The sequence below is a fragment of the Lepisosteus oculatus genome, chromosome 3 (assembly GCF_040954835.1).
Source record: "Lepisosteus oculatus isolate fLepOcu1 chromosome 3, fLepOcu1.hap2, whole genome shotgun sequence".
NCBI classification, from domain to species: domain Eukaryota; kingdom Metazoa; phylum Chordata; class Actinopteri; order Semionotiformes; family Lepisosteidae; genus Lepisosteus; species Lepisosteus oculatus.
This window is the reverse complement of record NC_090698.1, coordinates 45218912-45232906: the sequence shown is the minus strand read 5'-3', so window position 1 is coordinate 45232906 and position 13995 is coordinate 45218912. Positions and strand designations below refer to the sequence as shown.

The window sequence follows — 13995 nt, the reverse complement described above, 5'->3', positions numbered from 1 at the left end:
GCCTTTTCTTGATGCAAGGCAGTTTAAAAAGACAGAGCAGAACCAAGTATTCAGTAATAAAAAAAATGTTCCCTGATGCTGGAGAATCCTGTATCATGGATAAAAAGGAAAGTATATTTTCGTTTTCTACAGTTATGAAGGTGGGATGTTAGAAAGGAATAGTGTCAAGTCTGTAATAAATCCCTCTTCACAGGCCATTAGAGAGTTTTTGTTACCAGTGAGGTTTTGCATGTAACTCTGGTACCAGTCCCTATTATCAGTAGTGACATCTTAACCAATGGTGCAGCCGACTCACATGTGGGGATTCTGGACACTCTGCGGGGCACACGGCCCGGGGGTCTGGCAGCAGGTGGGGACACCACTATCAGCCTGTCCTCCTCAGGCTCACCAGGCCCGTTACAATAGGTCAGTTGTTGTCCCGCTACACTCACATCTGAGGTCACCCCTACAAAACAAGGTCAAAATTTCTCAACACCCTTCAGAACTGTCACCCTTTTCACCAATCTCACAACACCACAGCCCACAGTAGCAGACGCACTGACACACACACCAACCTCAACACAAGGAGGGCAAATGCAAAAACTGACTGAGAAGAATAATCGGCTTTATCCTCTTTATCTCTTTAACTCTAACTGAGTCCCAGCAGACAGGAAGTTTCAATCTCTACTGTGCTCTACTGTTCAAACCTAGAGCTACTAGGTTACTTTCAGTTCTGCCCAGTCTAACGGCTGGTTTCTCAGCACACACTCATACACACAAGCAAACTCATTCAAACAAATGACAGGCCAGCAGCTCCAGCTGTCAGCACCTTGGTTGGAGCTGTCCTCCACTCTGGAAGCAGCCATCAGCTTTCTGGAGGGGACTCCAGCCAAGCGAGGTCTTGCCACTAAAAGAGGGGAGTTATCGGACCTGCAGGCAAGACACAAATGGAGACACAGTGGAGAAAAGTGAAAAAATGATAAACACTGCTGTGTCATCTTTACAGAGTTGGAGCAGTGTTGGCAACTCTGTTCACTCCCTTGCCAAGTTCACAATCCTGCTTTGAAGCACATAAAACCACAAAAGATGCCAGCTTGAACAACAACCTAACTTATCAACACTCTTACCTCCAGCCGCCACAAAAAAACAGAAAAGATGTTCATAAAAGTAGGAGGCTACCTGTGTGGCAGTAAGCAAAAACAAAGTTACAAGTTTGGAAAACGAGCTTCAGTGCACTGTTTATAAAAGCCACAACCGTCTTGAGCTGTAAGGGCAGCATTTTAATTGCTCTGAATGTGTCTGAAATGTGTACATTTCTGAGGGCCGTGTGTCATGGACAGACCTGGGTTGGGCGTTGGGCGGCACAGGCTTGATTCCATTGGAGAAACAGCGAGAACGCACAAGCGTGGCTTTAGTTAGCACCGGGCAATTCTCACGGGCTTCACCTGAAGGACACAGTAGGAAAGGCATTCCTAAAAAATTATAAAAGCAACTAGATCACATTTATTTTCTAACCACTTTATTTAATTTAGTGTTGCAGATAGCATACCAGGAAGTGAGCCAAGAGCCCCAGTGCTTGCAAGACAGCAATGCTCATTACTGTACCACCATGCTGCCCATCAGATCTACACACTTATCTAGGAACCCCAGTGCAATAGCGATCTACATCTAGTTATTCCTAATTACTGTATATCCCAATGCAGACTTGATCAGTTATTTGGAACTAAACTATGGAAGAACCCTGGAAAATTCTACTGAAGTTTCTACAGATTTTAACTCAGAAAAAACTCATCCCCAGTACTGGAATACCACCATGCCAGCTGAGCTCTTGATTAAGCTAATTCAAAAGTAGTTGGATACCATCAATGCTCAGTTTTTGAGTTTCACACCTGCCTTCTTTCAAGTAATGGACTGAATGAAGTGATTGGACCTTTTGAGATTAAATTCACATTGCAGTCTACAGTATGATACAATGATTGAAATCACCTGGTTTAAGTCTTTGAAAAAGTGGCATCACCAAATACTAATTAACATCATACCATCATTTTGTATCCTGTTCAGAGATGCTAAGACACAAATAAGACAACTACCACTTAATAAGAAAACTGAGGGCAGAGTAGGTGGAATTTTATTTGTCAGTTTTTATTTTTGCATAACATGTCCGTAGCAGAGTCTTTGAAACCAAAGTCTAAAAGTAGAAACAGGTTGAAAAGGTCAAATCACCAAATAAAAAGAATCATTCAGCCTCAATCATTTAGAGATCAGCCAGAAGGAAAAGTAAAAGACACTCCAGAAGCAGGGTTGCGGAGCATTGCTTTAATAGATCGATCAGTAAATATTAGTCTCTGAAGAGGAACAATCTTACTCTCTAGCTTGATGGCAAGATCAGAACAAGCTGCTGTTTTGCCATGAGAAGGTTTGGGACAGGGGAGAAGAAATAGAAGCAACAGAGGACAGATGTATTGAAAAGCCAGGAATCAACACAATAGGTGACCACACAAACACCAATGGGAATCAGTGCACTTTGGCAAAGCAGGTTAATCCCATCAAAGCTCTGTTAATATAGTCCTGATTCCAATTTATCTTGATCATGTCCTCAGCTTTGACAGGGACAGCAGAAAATCTTTTTGTATAGCAACTGCTAATCATGCAGGAGCTCTCAATGTGCCTGGTGTTTCATACATATCCTGTAGCACTGCACACACACAGCCTACTTCATCTCCTCATGCCCTGCCAACATACTGTTGCCCATTAATAACTCACCAAAATCAAAACGATCCTCAAAATCAATAAAACAATACAATGATCCCCAAGGCCAGTCTTACTATCCTCTAAACTTTTACCAAAGGACTCCTTAAAACATTCAAGAAAACGAATGTTAGAAACATAATGTTTTTACCACATCAGCAGCAGCAGAAGAGCCTTTTCTTGATGCAAGGCAGTTTAAAAAGACAGAGCAGAACCAAATATACAGTAACACATTTTTTTTCCCTGATGCTGGAGAATCCAGTATCATGGATAAAAAGGAAAGTATATTTTCGTTTTCTACAGTTATGAAGGTGGGATGTTAGAAAGGAATAGTGTCAAGTCTGTAATAAATCCCTCTTCACAGGCCATTAGAGAGTTTTTGTTACCAGTGAGGTTTTGCATGTAACTCTGGTACCAGTCCCTATTATCATTAGTGACATCTTAACCAATGGTGCAGCCGAATCACATGTGGGGATTCTGGACACTCTGCGGGTCACACGGCCCGGGGGTCTGGCAGCAGGTGGAGACACCACTATCAGCCTGTCCTCCTCAGGCTCAGCAGGCCCGTTACAATTGGTCAGTTGTTGTCCCGCTACACTCACATCTGAGGTCACCCCTACAAAACAAGGTCAAAATTTCTCAACACCCTTCAGAACTGTCACCCTTTTCACCAATCTCATAACACCACAGCCCACAGTAGCAGACGCTCTGACACACACACCAACCTCAACACAAGGAGGGCAAATGCAAAAACTGACTGAGAAGAATAATCAGCTTTATCCTCTTTATCTCTTTAACTCTAACTGAGTCCCAGCAGACAGGAAGTTTCAATCTCTACTGTGCTGTACTGTTCAAACCTAGAGCTACTAGGTTACTTTCAGTTCTGCCCAGTCTAACGGCTGGTTTCTCAGCACACACTCATACACACAAGCAAACTCATTCAAACAAATGACAGGCCAGCAGCTCCAGCTGTCAGCACCTTGGTTGGGGCTGTCCTCCACTCTGGAAGCAGCCATCAGCTTTCTGGAGGGGACTCCAGCCAAGCGAGGTCTTGCCACTAAAGGAGGGGAGTTATCGGACCTGTAGACAAGACACAAATGGAGACACAGTGGAGAAAAGTGAAAAAATGATAAACACTGCTGTGTCATCTTTACAGAGTTCGAGCAGTGTTGTCAACTCTGTTCACTCCCTTGCCAAGTTCACAATCCTGCTTTGAAGTACATAAAACCACAAAAGATGCCAGCTTGAACAACAACCTAACTTTATCAACACTCTTCACTCCAGCCGCCACAAAAAAACAGAAAAGATGTTTCATAAAAGTAGGAGGCTACCTGTGTGGCAGTAAGCAAAAACAAACTTACAAGTTTGGAAAACGAGCTTCAGTGCACTGTTTATAAAACCCACAACCGTCTTGAGCTGTAAGGGCAGCATTTTAATTGCTCTGAATGTGTCTGCAATGTATACATTTCTGAGGGCCGTGTGTCATGGACAGACCTGGGTTGGGCGTTCGGCGGCACAGGCTTTGGAGAAACAGCGAGAACGCACAAGCGTGGCTTTAGTTAGCACAGGGCAATTCTCACGGGCTTCACCTGAAGGACACAGTAGGAAAGGCATTCCTAAAAAATTATAAAAGCAACTAGATCACATTTATTTTCTAACCACTTTATTTAATTTAGTGTTGCAGATAGCACACCAGGAAGTGAGCCAAGAGCCCCAGTGCTGCAAGACAGCAATGCTCATCAATGTAGCACCATGCTGCCCATCAGATCTACACACTTATCTAGGAATCCCAGTGCAATAGCAATCTACATATAGTTATTCCTAATTACTGTATATCCCAATGCAGACTTGATCAGTTATTTGGAACTAAACTATGGAAGAACCCTGGAAAATTCTACTGAAGTTTCTACAGATTTTAACTCAGTAAAAACTCATCCCCAGTACTGGAATACCACCATGCCAGCTGAGGTCTTGATTAAGCTAATTCAAAATTAGTTGGATACCATCAATGCTCAGTTTTTGAGTTTCACACCTGCCTTCCTTCAAGTAATGGACTGAATGAAGTGATTGGACCTTTTGAGATTAAATTCACATTGCAGTCTACAGTATGATACAATGATTGAAATCACCTGGTTTATTCTCAGTGCTTGTTAATGCTTAATGTTTGGTTTAAGTCTTTGACAAAGTGGCATCACCAAATACTAATTAACATCATATCATCAATTTGTCTCCTGTTAAGAGATGCTAAGACACAAATAAGACAACTACCACTTAATAAGAAAACTGAGGGCAGAGTAGGTGGAATTTTATTTGTCAGTTTTTATTTTTGCATAACATGTCCATAGCAGTCTTTGAATCCAAAGTCTAAAAGTAGAAACAGGTTGAAAAGGTCAAATCACCAAATAAAAAGAATCATTCAGCCTCAATCATTTAGAGATCAGCCAGAAGGAAAAGTAAAAGACACTCCAGAAGCAGGGTTGAGAAGCATTGCTTTAATAGACCGATCAGTAAATATCAGTCTCTGAAGAGGAACAATCTTACTCTCTAGCTTGATGGCAAGATTAGAACAAGCTGCTGTTTTGCCATGAGAGGGTTTGGTACAGGGGAGAAGAAATAGAAGCAGCAGAGGACAGATGCATTGAAAAGCCAGGAATCAACACAATAGGTGACCACACAAACACCAATAATGGGAATCAGTGCACTTTGGCAAAGCAGGTTAATCCCATCAAAGCTCTGTTAATATAGTCCTGATTCCAATTTATCTTGATCATGTCCTCAGCTCTGACAGGGACAGAAGAAAATCTTTTTGTATAGCAGCTGCTAATCGTGCAGGAGCTCTCAATGTGCCTGGTGTTTCATACATATACTGTAGCACTGCACACGCACAGCCCACTTCATCTCCTCAAGCCCTGCCAACATACAGCATGTTACTGACACAGACTACTCCCTACCAGGAGCACATGTCTTTTTCCTCACACAAGGAGGGAAATGTACTTCACTTTCCTTTACCACACCATGGTCAGAAATGTTTGGAATGATTTTGGTGGAGTAATTGTGAACCTAAATTACTCTTTTTTCTCTGGGTTCAGAATTAGCTAAATAATTCAAAACAGACTGTACACACAGTGATAACTACAGATCTCAACTCATCACTCATCTTGAAATTAAAAGTCTAGGAAGCATAAATCAGGTACTTACCAAAGTGTTTGGCACGTTTTGCATTTTCCTGACTTATATTCATTGTTCTAGTGAACTGCAGGTCTTTCTCAGAGGAGCCACTCGGTTGGGGAGACCAGGGATCTCTGTCCATCTGAGAGGCAGGAACAATGAAGTTCTCAGTGCTTGTTAATGCTTAATGTTTGATTTCCAGAAAACTGGCATAGTTTTTGTAGCAAATGCATGTTTTGCTAATTTCCATATCTTATCTTTTCCATGTACTGTAATTGAACCTTAATAATATCCTTACGTATTTTATGTAGAAAGACTGCAAGAGACATTTAAATCTGTAGATCATTTTTAGTTAACATGTTGACAGTTAGCTGATATAGTCATCATTTCTATTTAATTTAAGTACAGGTCTTGGGCTCATCAATCCCACTTTCTTTTCTTTGGAGAACATGAACCTAAGGACTGCATGCAGAACAGAAGAAGCTTATGCAATATAATTTTCTTCCACAGAGTCCAAACAGTAAACTCCTCTTTATTTTAATAAAATGTCAAAATTCGGACAGAGAGATCACTGGTTCCAGTCTACTTACTTAACACAGTTTTCATTACAAACTATTCTGATTTACTTCATTATAAATGACGAGTACTGAAACTGGCACTCAATCAAAACTCCTCAAAGTGTTGTGATGTGTTATCAGTACTCAACTCAAGCATTACAACGGTAACATCGCATATTGACAGATGTAATGGAATGTATAAATCAATCATGAAAAATATGGGATTACAAACAATCAGATCTGTATGGAATTTCCTAAATCTCTTCTTAATGATTTTATAAATCAAAATGTAGCAAACTCTAAGGAGGCAGTTCTATTCTATAATTTACAATTGGAGACACAGTAATAGGGGGCTGTACTTACTGCTAACGTTGTCTATTTGCTGATTGGTAATTGTAGAGTTTATAGGCAGCATGTTTATGAAAGAGGAGTGTTAATTCAAGTCAACTCCTTGATTATTATAAAACAACATGAAACATACAGATTGTAATCTGAAGAACAAAGAGAAGCCACCCCTAACTGTATATAGATCCCATTTCTAGCTGCTACTTCAAGGAGCCCAGATTGGGCCTTAAGACACCTAACTAGGAATCCTGTTGAAAGCACCCACAGCTCTCCAAAGTAACAAGCAGCCCAGCCATTTTATTGAAGCATCAATACCACGGCATTTTTCAAGAATTAATTCTCTTTTAGTTTCAAGTTGCGGCTCTTTTGCTACAAAAAAATGGTTGACCCCATCTACACTCCTTGGTTTTTTATAAACTGGAATATCTCTCACTACTTTTGTTTTTGGTTGGTTTTTTCTTTTTTCATTTTTATGAATTCACCAATCCACTGAACTTTAAAAGTGTGAACATTTAATTACCTAATGTAATTTTAGAGGTATGGTGAATAAAAATGAATGCAGTATTATAAATGCGATTTTACTAGTGTTGTAAACCTTATGTATAGTCTCAATGCTGAAGGGAGTAAGCTACACACTTCATGTTGTACCCAAACATTCTGTTTGTAATTTTATTGTTCTAATTTGACCATTAAAGAATCAACATAAACACCCAGATGCCTATAGTACAATCCTGTCTGGCGATTGATATTGCCCATGTGATATGTATACCAAGGCATTAAAAATCTATCAAAAATAAGTATTGGAATCACTAGCATGATCAATTTGTATAGGATATAGGATATGTTTCTATTTCCTCCATGAACCGCTTTGGACTTGTCTAATACTGGCATCTTAATTTCAAGATTTTTGAGTATGTATTTGAGCTAGAGATGGTGGAAAAACAGTATATGTCGAAATATTTCAGAAATTCCAATAAAAACAAAAAGGCCTAATCAGTGTGATTTGAACGGAAGTGATGATAACTGTGAAGCTGCATTAACAGTATAATGTATATAGCATATAACTGAGAGAACATGTGGAACAAACATTAGAAGACTCAAGGCCCTCCAGAAATTGAGTCTGACACTCCTGATTTAAAGAACTGTTCAAGTTACAAATTTAGTCTACATTTTTATTTTTTTAAAGAGATTCTCAATTATTAATCTTTATTTTACATAGCAGTTTTCAGAAGACATTGTTTCTTAGGAAAGTGCACATTCAGGAGAGATAATTTTACCAAATAAATCAATATACAGAAGATAATATACAGAATACATCATAAGATCTATTGTATGTGACTGCCAGGGTCTTAAGGTCAGATCTGAAAACAGACTACAAGGTGACACTACTAGAAAGCCACTACAAGTGAATGAAGTAAGCACACATCCAAAAGTAACAAGACCAGTGCTCGAATTCACACCCCACTCTTTACTCGTTATCGTTTTTGGATATGTTTGTATTTCAATTTATAAAAATATGAACGAAGATACTGCTTTGCTTGAAAAAAACATTTCTGTTGCTCCGATCCTCGGACAATGATGCGCTTGCGACTCCCATCTCTTACCGGCGGTCGCATCGGTTCACCACGTGCTGGAAAGCGTCGCTACACCCCCATGCCCTCACACGAGTTTTTACAAATCTTGAACTGTACAAATTTACATCTTAATTGATATACTCATCGATTTTAATCAAACGAATTAGCTGCTTTCAGGATAGTAAAATGGGAGCACTTAAAAGGGCACCGTTTGCATGATGTTTTACTGAAGCTGGTCTTAATGGAAAATCGACAGAGATTTCTGCTGACACACAATGTAAAAAACAGTATTTTTTACCACTTTGGTTACACAGTGTAGAAAACCGGAATCTAAGTTAGAAAATAGACTTCGCCTGACCTTTACCAGGTTGCAAGGTTGCAGATGCGCAGTAACCACACAAAAATAAAACTCTGTCGCTGCCATGCATGTTTTTTTAGCTAAAGTAATAACATATGAGAAACTACGATCAATTTAACCTCTTGAGCAATGCGTCACTCTCTCAGTAATAATGCAATTGTGAGTTCAGAGATGACACTTTGATTGCTGCGTGGCGCTTTACAGATTGAGAACGTGACCTACATAAGACGCGATCTAATACAAAATTAATACAAATTAAAATAAATTTGCAACCTGGGAATCTGGAAAATGCAATTCCAATTACAAGATCCGACCTCGTTCATCTTTTTTGTGGAGTTAGAGTCGCGTTTTGAGATGAAGAAGGTGGAGGAGCTGCCACTGCGATGAATGTTTCAGTGAGGAGGAGTGGGAGATTTTTTCTTTTTTGTATTTCTTCTTGACTAAAAAAAGGTGCAAATCTGTTATTTTGGCGTAACACTATCGATGCTCCACCATCGTAATTATTCCCGTACTGCCCGTTCCACCCCTTAGTGTAATCAATGTAAGTTAATGCTTACGTGGCCTAAAAGAAACAACTAATACATTTTGGCTTTATTTGTTAACATGCCTGTGATTTTAAAGCCCATGGCAAGAGTTTGAAAGTTAAAACAGGTTATTTTGAACTGCTGCTTGTCGGGCAATTCAGACACCGTTCCCTTTTGGGGCAAAGCACTGTATGCAGCCATATAGGTCAGGAAAAAAATGTTTAGAAAACATTGAAAGAACTGTATTCCTAAGTATCCTTTCAGCCCTAAAACACAGCCAAGCCATCAAAAACTGTCTACATTGTATGGGAATAAATCCCTAACCCTGGCTTCGGGTTTTGTTAGTTAGGGTTAGGGTTCAAATATTTCTCAAAGACAATTTTCACAATATTCCACTCATTTGACTAGAAAATTTGCTTCTCTGAATCAAAATATTAGTCTGAAAAGACAATACAACACTGCCAAAACCAAAAGAGTGTGTCAGGAATGGTCAAATTCATTTTTGAAAGGTATTATTTCATTGGAAATTTTGTTTTGAACGGAGTGCTGAATGAATGTACGTTAAGGCTTTATTTGTTAATATGCCTGTGTTTTTAAAGCCCATGGCAAGAGTTTGAAAGTTAAATCAGGTTCTTTTGAACTGTTGCTTGTCGGGCAATTCACACACCATTCCTTTTGGGGGCATAGCACTGTATACAGCCACATAGGTCAGAAAAAAATGTTTAGAAAACATTGAAAGAACGGTATTCCTAAGTATGCTTTCAGCCCTAAAACACAGCCATGCCATCAAAAACTGTCTACATTGTATGGGAATAAAACCCTAACCCTAGTGTCACGCTGGGGCTGACTGCGGAGGACTGGGATCCAATGCGGTGCTCTAGGAAGGGATACCTAGCTTGGGGTTTTGTTAGTTAGGGTTAGGGTTCAAATATTTCTCAAAGGCTTTTCACAATATTCCACTCAAAGAACTATATTCCTACAGATGCAGCCATTCAAAACGAGCGGATTATATTGCGGTAAAACGTGGTGGGAGTGTCCCGGAATAACACGGGTTATCGTATAATACCGCAAGTAAGATATTAGTGTCCGGAATTACCGCCAGGTGGAGCTAATAAAGCTCAACCTCTCATGTACAGCGTTTGAGCTTTCGCCATCAAAGTCTTTACAGAAGATATTACTCATAGTATTAATAATGAATGACCTTGGACAAGCTGTAAACTCAAAGTATTATCCTGGTCCACATTCTTTGTAAATCTAAAAACTAGTTTTTTCTTTGACAAAAAATAACGCCACAGCATTTCATTGATCCAATCACACATTTGTTTCCAATCATACAAAGTAATTCTTGAGAATCTCCGATTCACCATGCCTTTCACATGCTCATTAAAGATATTAATTTAGGAACAAAAATATTACTGTATGTAAACTGTACTGTATATGGATGGTCTTGGTATTTGAAAGAAAAAATGCACACCAGTATTCCATTTCTCCCTAAACATTTTAAGAATCAAAGTCTTACATGTGGTTATTTTGGAAACGTTTTTACTTGCTCCTTGCTCCTTCTGACCATGTTACTGTACGTTTATACAGTATTCAGTACTTTGTGAGAAAAGTGATAGTTTTAAGCTTTTCTGTGAATACGCTCGATACCAGAGTAAACAGAAGCATACTTTTAGAATTTGATTAATAGGGAATATAATATGGAATCGCATATATAAAGAAATTAATAATATAATTATATTCATGTACTGTAGCACAGTAGTATATACACATATCTATTGATGTGTACGGCTGTTTCACCACTTGTTATGTGACTGTCTCAGTAGCGTGATGGTTTAAGTGCCTGACTTATAAGCAAAATAACCCAGCTATCGCAATGAGTTTTCTTTTATCAAACTTTACCTTGAAAAACGAAAATAGCAATATTACGGACACTCTATTGACTTTTTTATATTTCTGAATATCACAACATGTTCGAATCTAAGTCATTTATTAACAACAATGGATAGTTTCAGACTGTTACCGATATCGTTATCATCAATATGTGAAAAAAGTGAATCCTGTTTTTTTATGGTCTGTAGTTCAAATCCTGCTTAACTAAAAATTAGACACAAGAAGCGTATTATTGGACAATGCTGTGAGGCTAAAGAAATCAATAATAATTTTAATTCAAACATCTAAATATATTTAACACATACTGTACGCCTGACTAGAGAGTGTGTCTGCTCGCCTGCACGGTGACGTCACCATCTTTCACGTCACACCGTCTGTGTGGTGTGACGCAGTGGTGGCCGGGCGCGGTGAGGTGCAGGAGAAGGGGTGTGTGCGGGTGGGTTTGTGGGGGTGTGTGCAGATGGGGCTGTGGGGCCCGGCGGGTCCTGGCTGTGGTCTGACCAAAAACTCAAAATAAGATACAATCGACAGACATTCCTAACATAGACATATCATAAAACATTTACATGCTGTGAATGTCTGGCGATTGTACCTGTATCTTATTTTTAGTTTTTGTTTTGTTTCACGTTAATTTTATACGGGAGAGTGTCATAGAGAAGACTCCCTTACCCCCATCTTGATTAAAATCGCAAACGTGTGTTTCATAAAATACTTTTATTTTTCACAATCTGGCAATGCCAGACGGAATCCACATTCGCTGCGGAAAAAACTGCCTTGCAGATCAGAACATCAAGGAAGAAAACAATTATTACACCCGGCTTTTCAACAATTCACCACAATTCACACTCAACCACATCACAGATCACAGATCAGTCCCAGTGTGTGAGATCCTGCTGTTTGATCTGTGCTTGATCTTTGATCTGAAACAGTTCTAACCATTGACACATTTAGCCAATTTCTGCCTGGAATTTCCTCATCCTTAAACATTTGTTATATCTCTGCAGCAGAACATAGCAAGAGCCTGGTTCGGGTCTTAAATTGAAACTAACCCCCTTGGCTTTGAGTGTGAACAAATCTCTTATATTTCTTAATGTGTCCACTCTGCAGACAAACATATGAAAAAAAAACAGCAGGCAAAAATGTTTTTTTTTGTTGGTATTCAGAGGTCAGAATTTTCAATTCTAGGCCTGTCAGGGCCCTGGGAATGATTTGAAAACCTTGTTCTGGGTGACTACTAGCTTGGATAAAAATCTGGGACAAATTGATCAATAAGAAAAAATTCGACATCATGTTTTGAGAAGATTGGAACTGGAATTAAATTTTTAGGTCTATAATAAAAAATCATAAAAATATTGAAAATAAAAAGAATAAAAAACATTAGACACTGCTAAAGAGCCTTTATCTGCTATTATGTAATGAAGAAAACCTCAGAGTTCACTTCCAGTTTGAAAAAAAGGAGCACTGAGAAGAAACTGATAAAAAACTGATTGATTAGCCCTTCTGAGTCAATGATTGACAGCTAATAGGCAGGCAGAATGAAGCCTGAGGCTTCTAGGGGAAGTCTTACCCCCTAAGGCCTCTGAATGGCTGAAAATACAATGACTGACAGCGCTTTTTACCAATCAGATCGCCTTATTTCTCGCGGTCCTTCTTCACACATTTACTACAAAGTCAATAACGTTCAATAGCCTCCAGGTTTGGAGATAAGATAGTCTGGGTTATTTTGGATATACATCATGCTTCAGAATAAGGTAAAAAAAATGGGATATATATATATTTTTGCTGGTTTTTGCTTTTGCGGTTTTGTTGGTAAAAAGGTATGATATTAACATGTTGTGCTGGCCGGGTGTTTTTATTGGGGTTCTGCTAGTTCTTTAATTTATTGGTTTACTGCACAATAGTGTCATATCTGTGGAATAAACTTTATGGTTTTGTTGTGATGATATTGGAGAATACGTGCATATGAGAAAATGTGTGGAGCTATTTGAAAAAATCTTGCGTTTGTCTTTTAAAAAAAGAAACGACACGATCCGAAAGCTTACCTCTGTAAATATATTAATATCGAGTGGTTTTAAATGCAACTTTTTTGTATAGACGTAGCCTGGCAAAGAATAATTAGCACAGGACACAAATATAATTTGGGGGTTCTTTTTTTCTAGGTGAGTATGTGGTCTGATCTGTTCTTAGTTTTAAAAAATAAAAATAAAAGAAATGACATATAACGATATTTTTATATACACAAAATACGGCGCTGGTTCTTTCACGCAGAGGGGAAAACAAAGAAAACTTGTTTAGTTTGACAGTTTTTTACATTCCATCTGCCCGTTACAGAAACGCATCTACACTGAACAACAAAAAAAGAAAGAAATGACATTACAGAAATAGGCAGGTCACCTCACCGAGAACTACATTACGACAATAATTTGTATAAGACTCACAATTGCGTACACTTAACAAACGGTGCTAAACATAAGTCTCTGTAAAGAATGAAGGAACAGAAAATACAAGGAGCATGTGAAACCCATTACTTACAAATCAATAAACAGATATCCCTAGCCCGAGAAGTTGTCTAAAAACTGGCTACCGCCTCAGTGTACTCCGTTAAAATCTAATACCCCTCTTGCTAATCTTGTCTCAATCCTATGAAATACCGATTAATACTCAATTAGGGTGCAAATAGGGAAACAACACCGTATTTACCGTTACAACTCTCTGGAGTCATTTCGGGTTCTTTTTAACGGTCGCTCACTGCCTCTTAGTCCCTACTGCCCATGCGCAGAACGCTGAACTCAACTGACAGGAGCCGCGAGCTAAGAGGTAGCGCCATCTAGTGGATTTGGCAGAACAGG

The 13995-nt window shown here is 39.0% G+C and overlaps 1 long non-coding RNA gene across 1 annotated transcript; it reads right to left on the bottom strand.

Moving 5' to 3' along the window:
* Positions 1 to 305: 305 nt before the first annotated feature.
* On the bottom strand, positions 306 to 1454 carry LOC138237852 (uncharacterized). The gene is made up of 3 exons (XR_011189163.1): positions 1322 to 1454; positions 809 to 909; positions 306 to 445 (listed from the first exon to the last, which is right to left on the bottom strand). It is a non-coding gene; the product is annotated as an uncharacterized lncRNA (long non-coding RNA).
* Positions 1455 to 13995: the final 12541 nt, after the last annotated feature.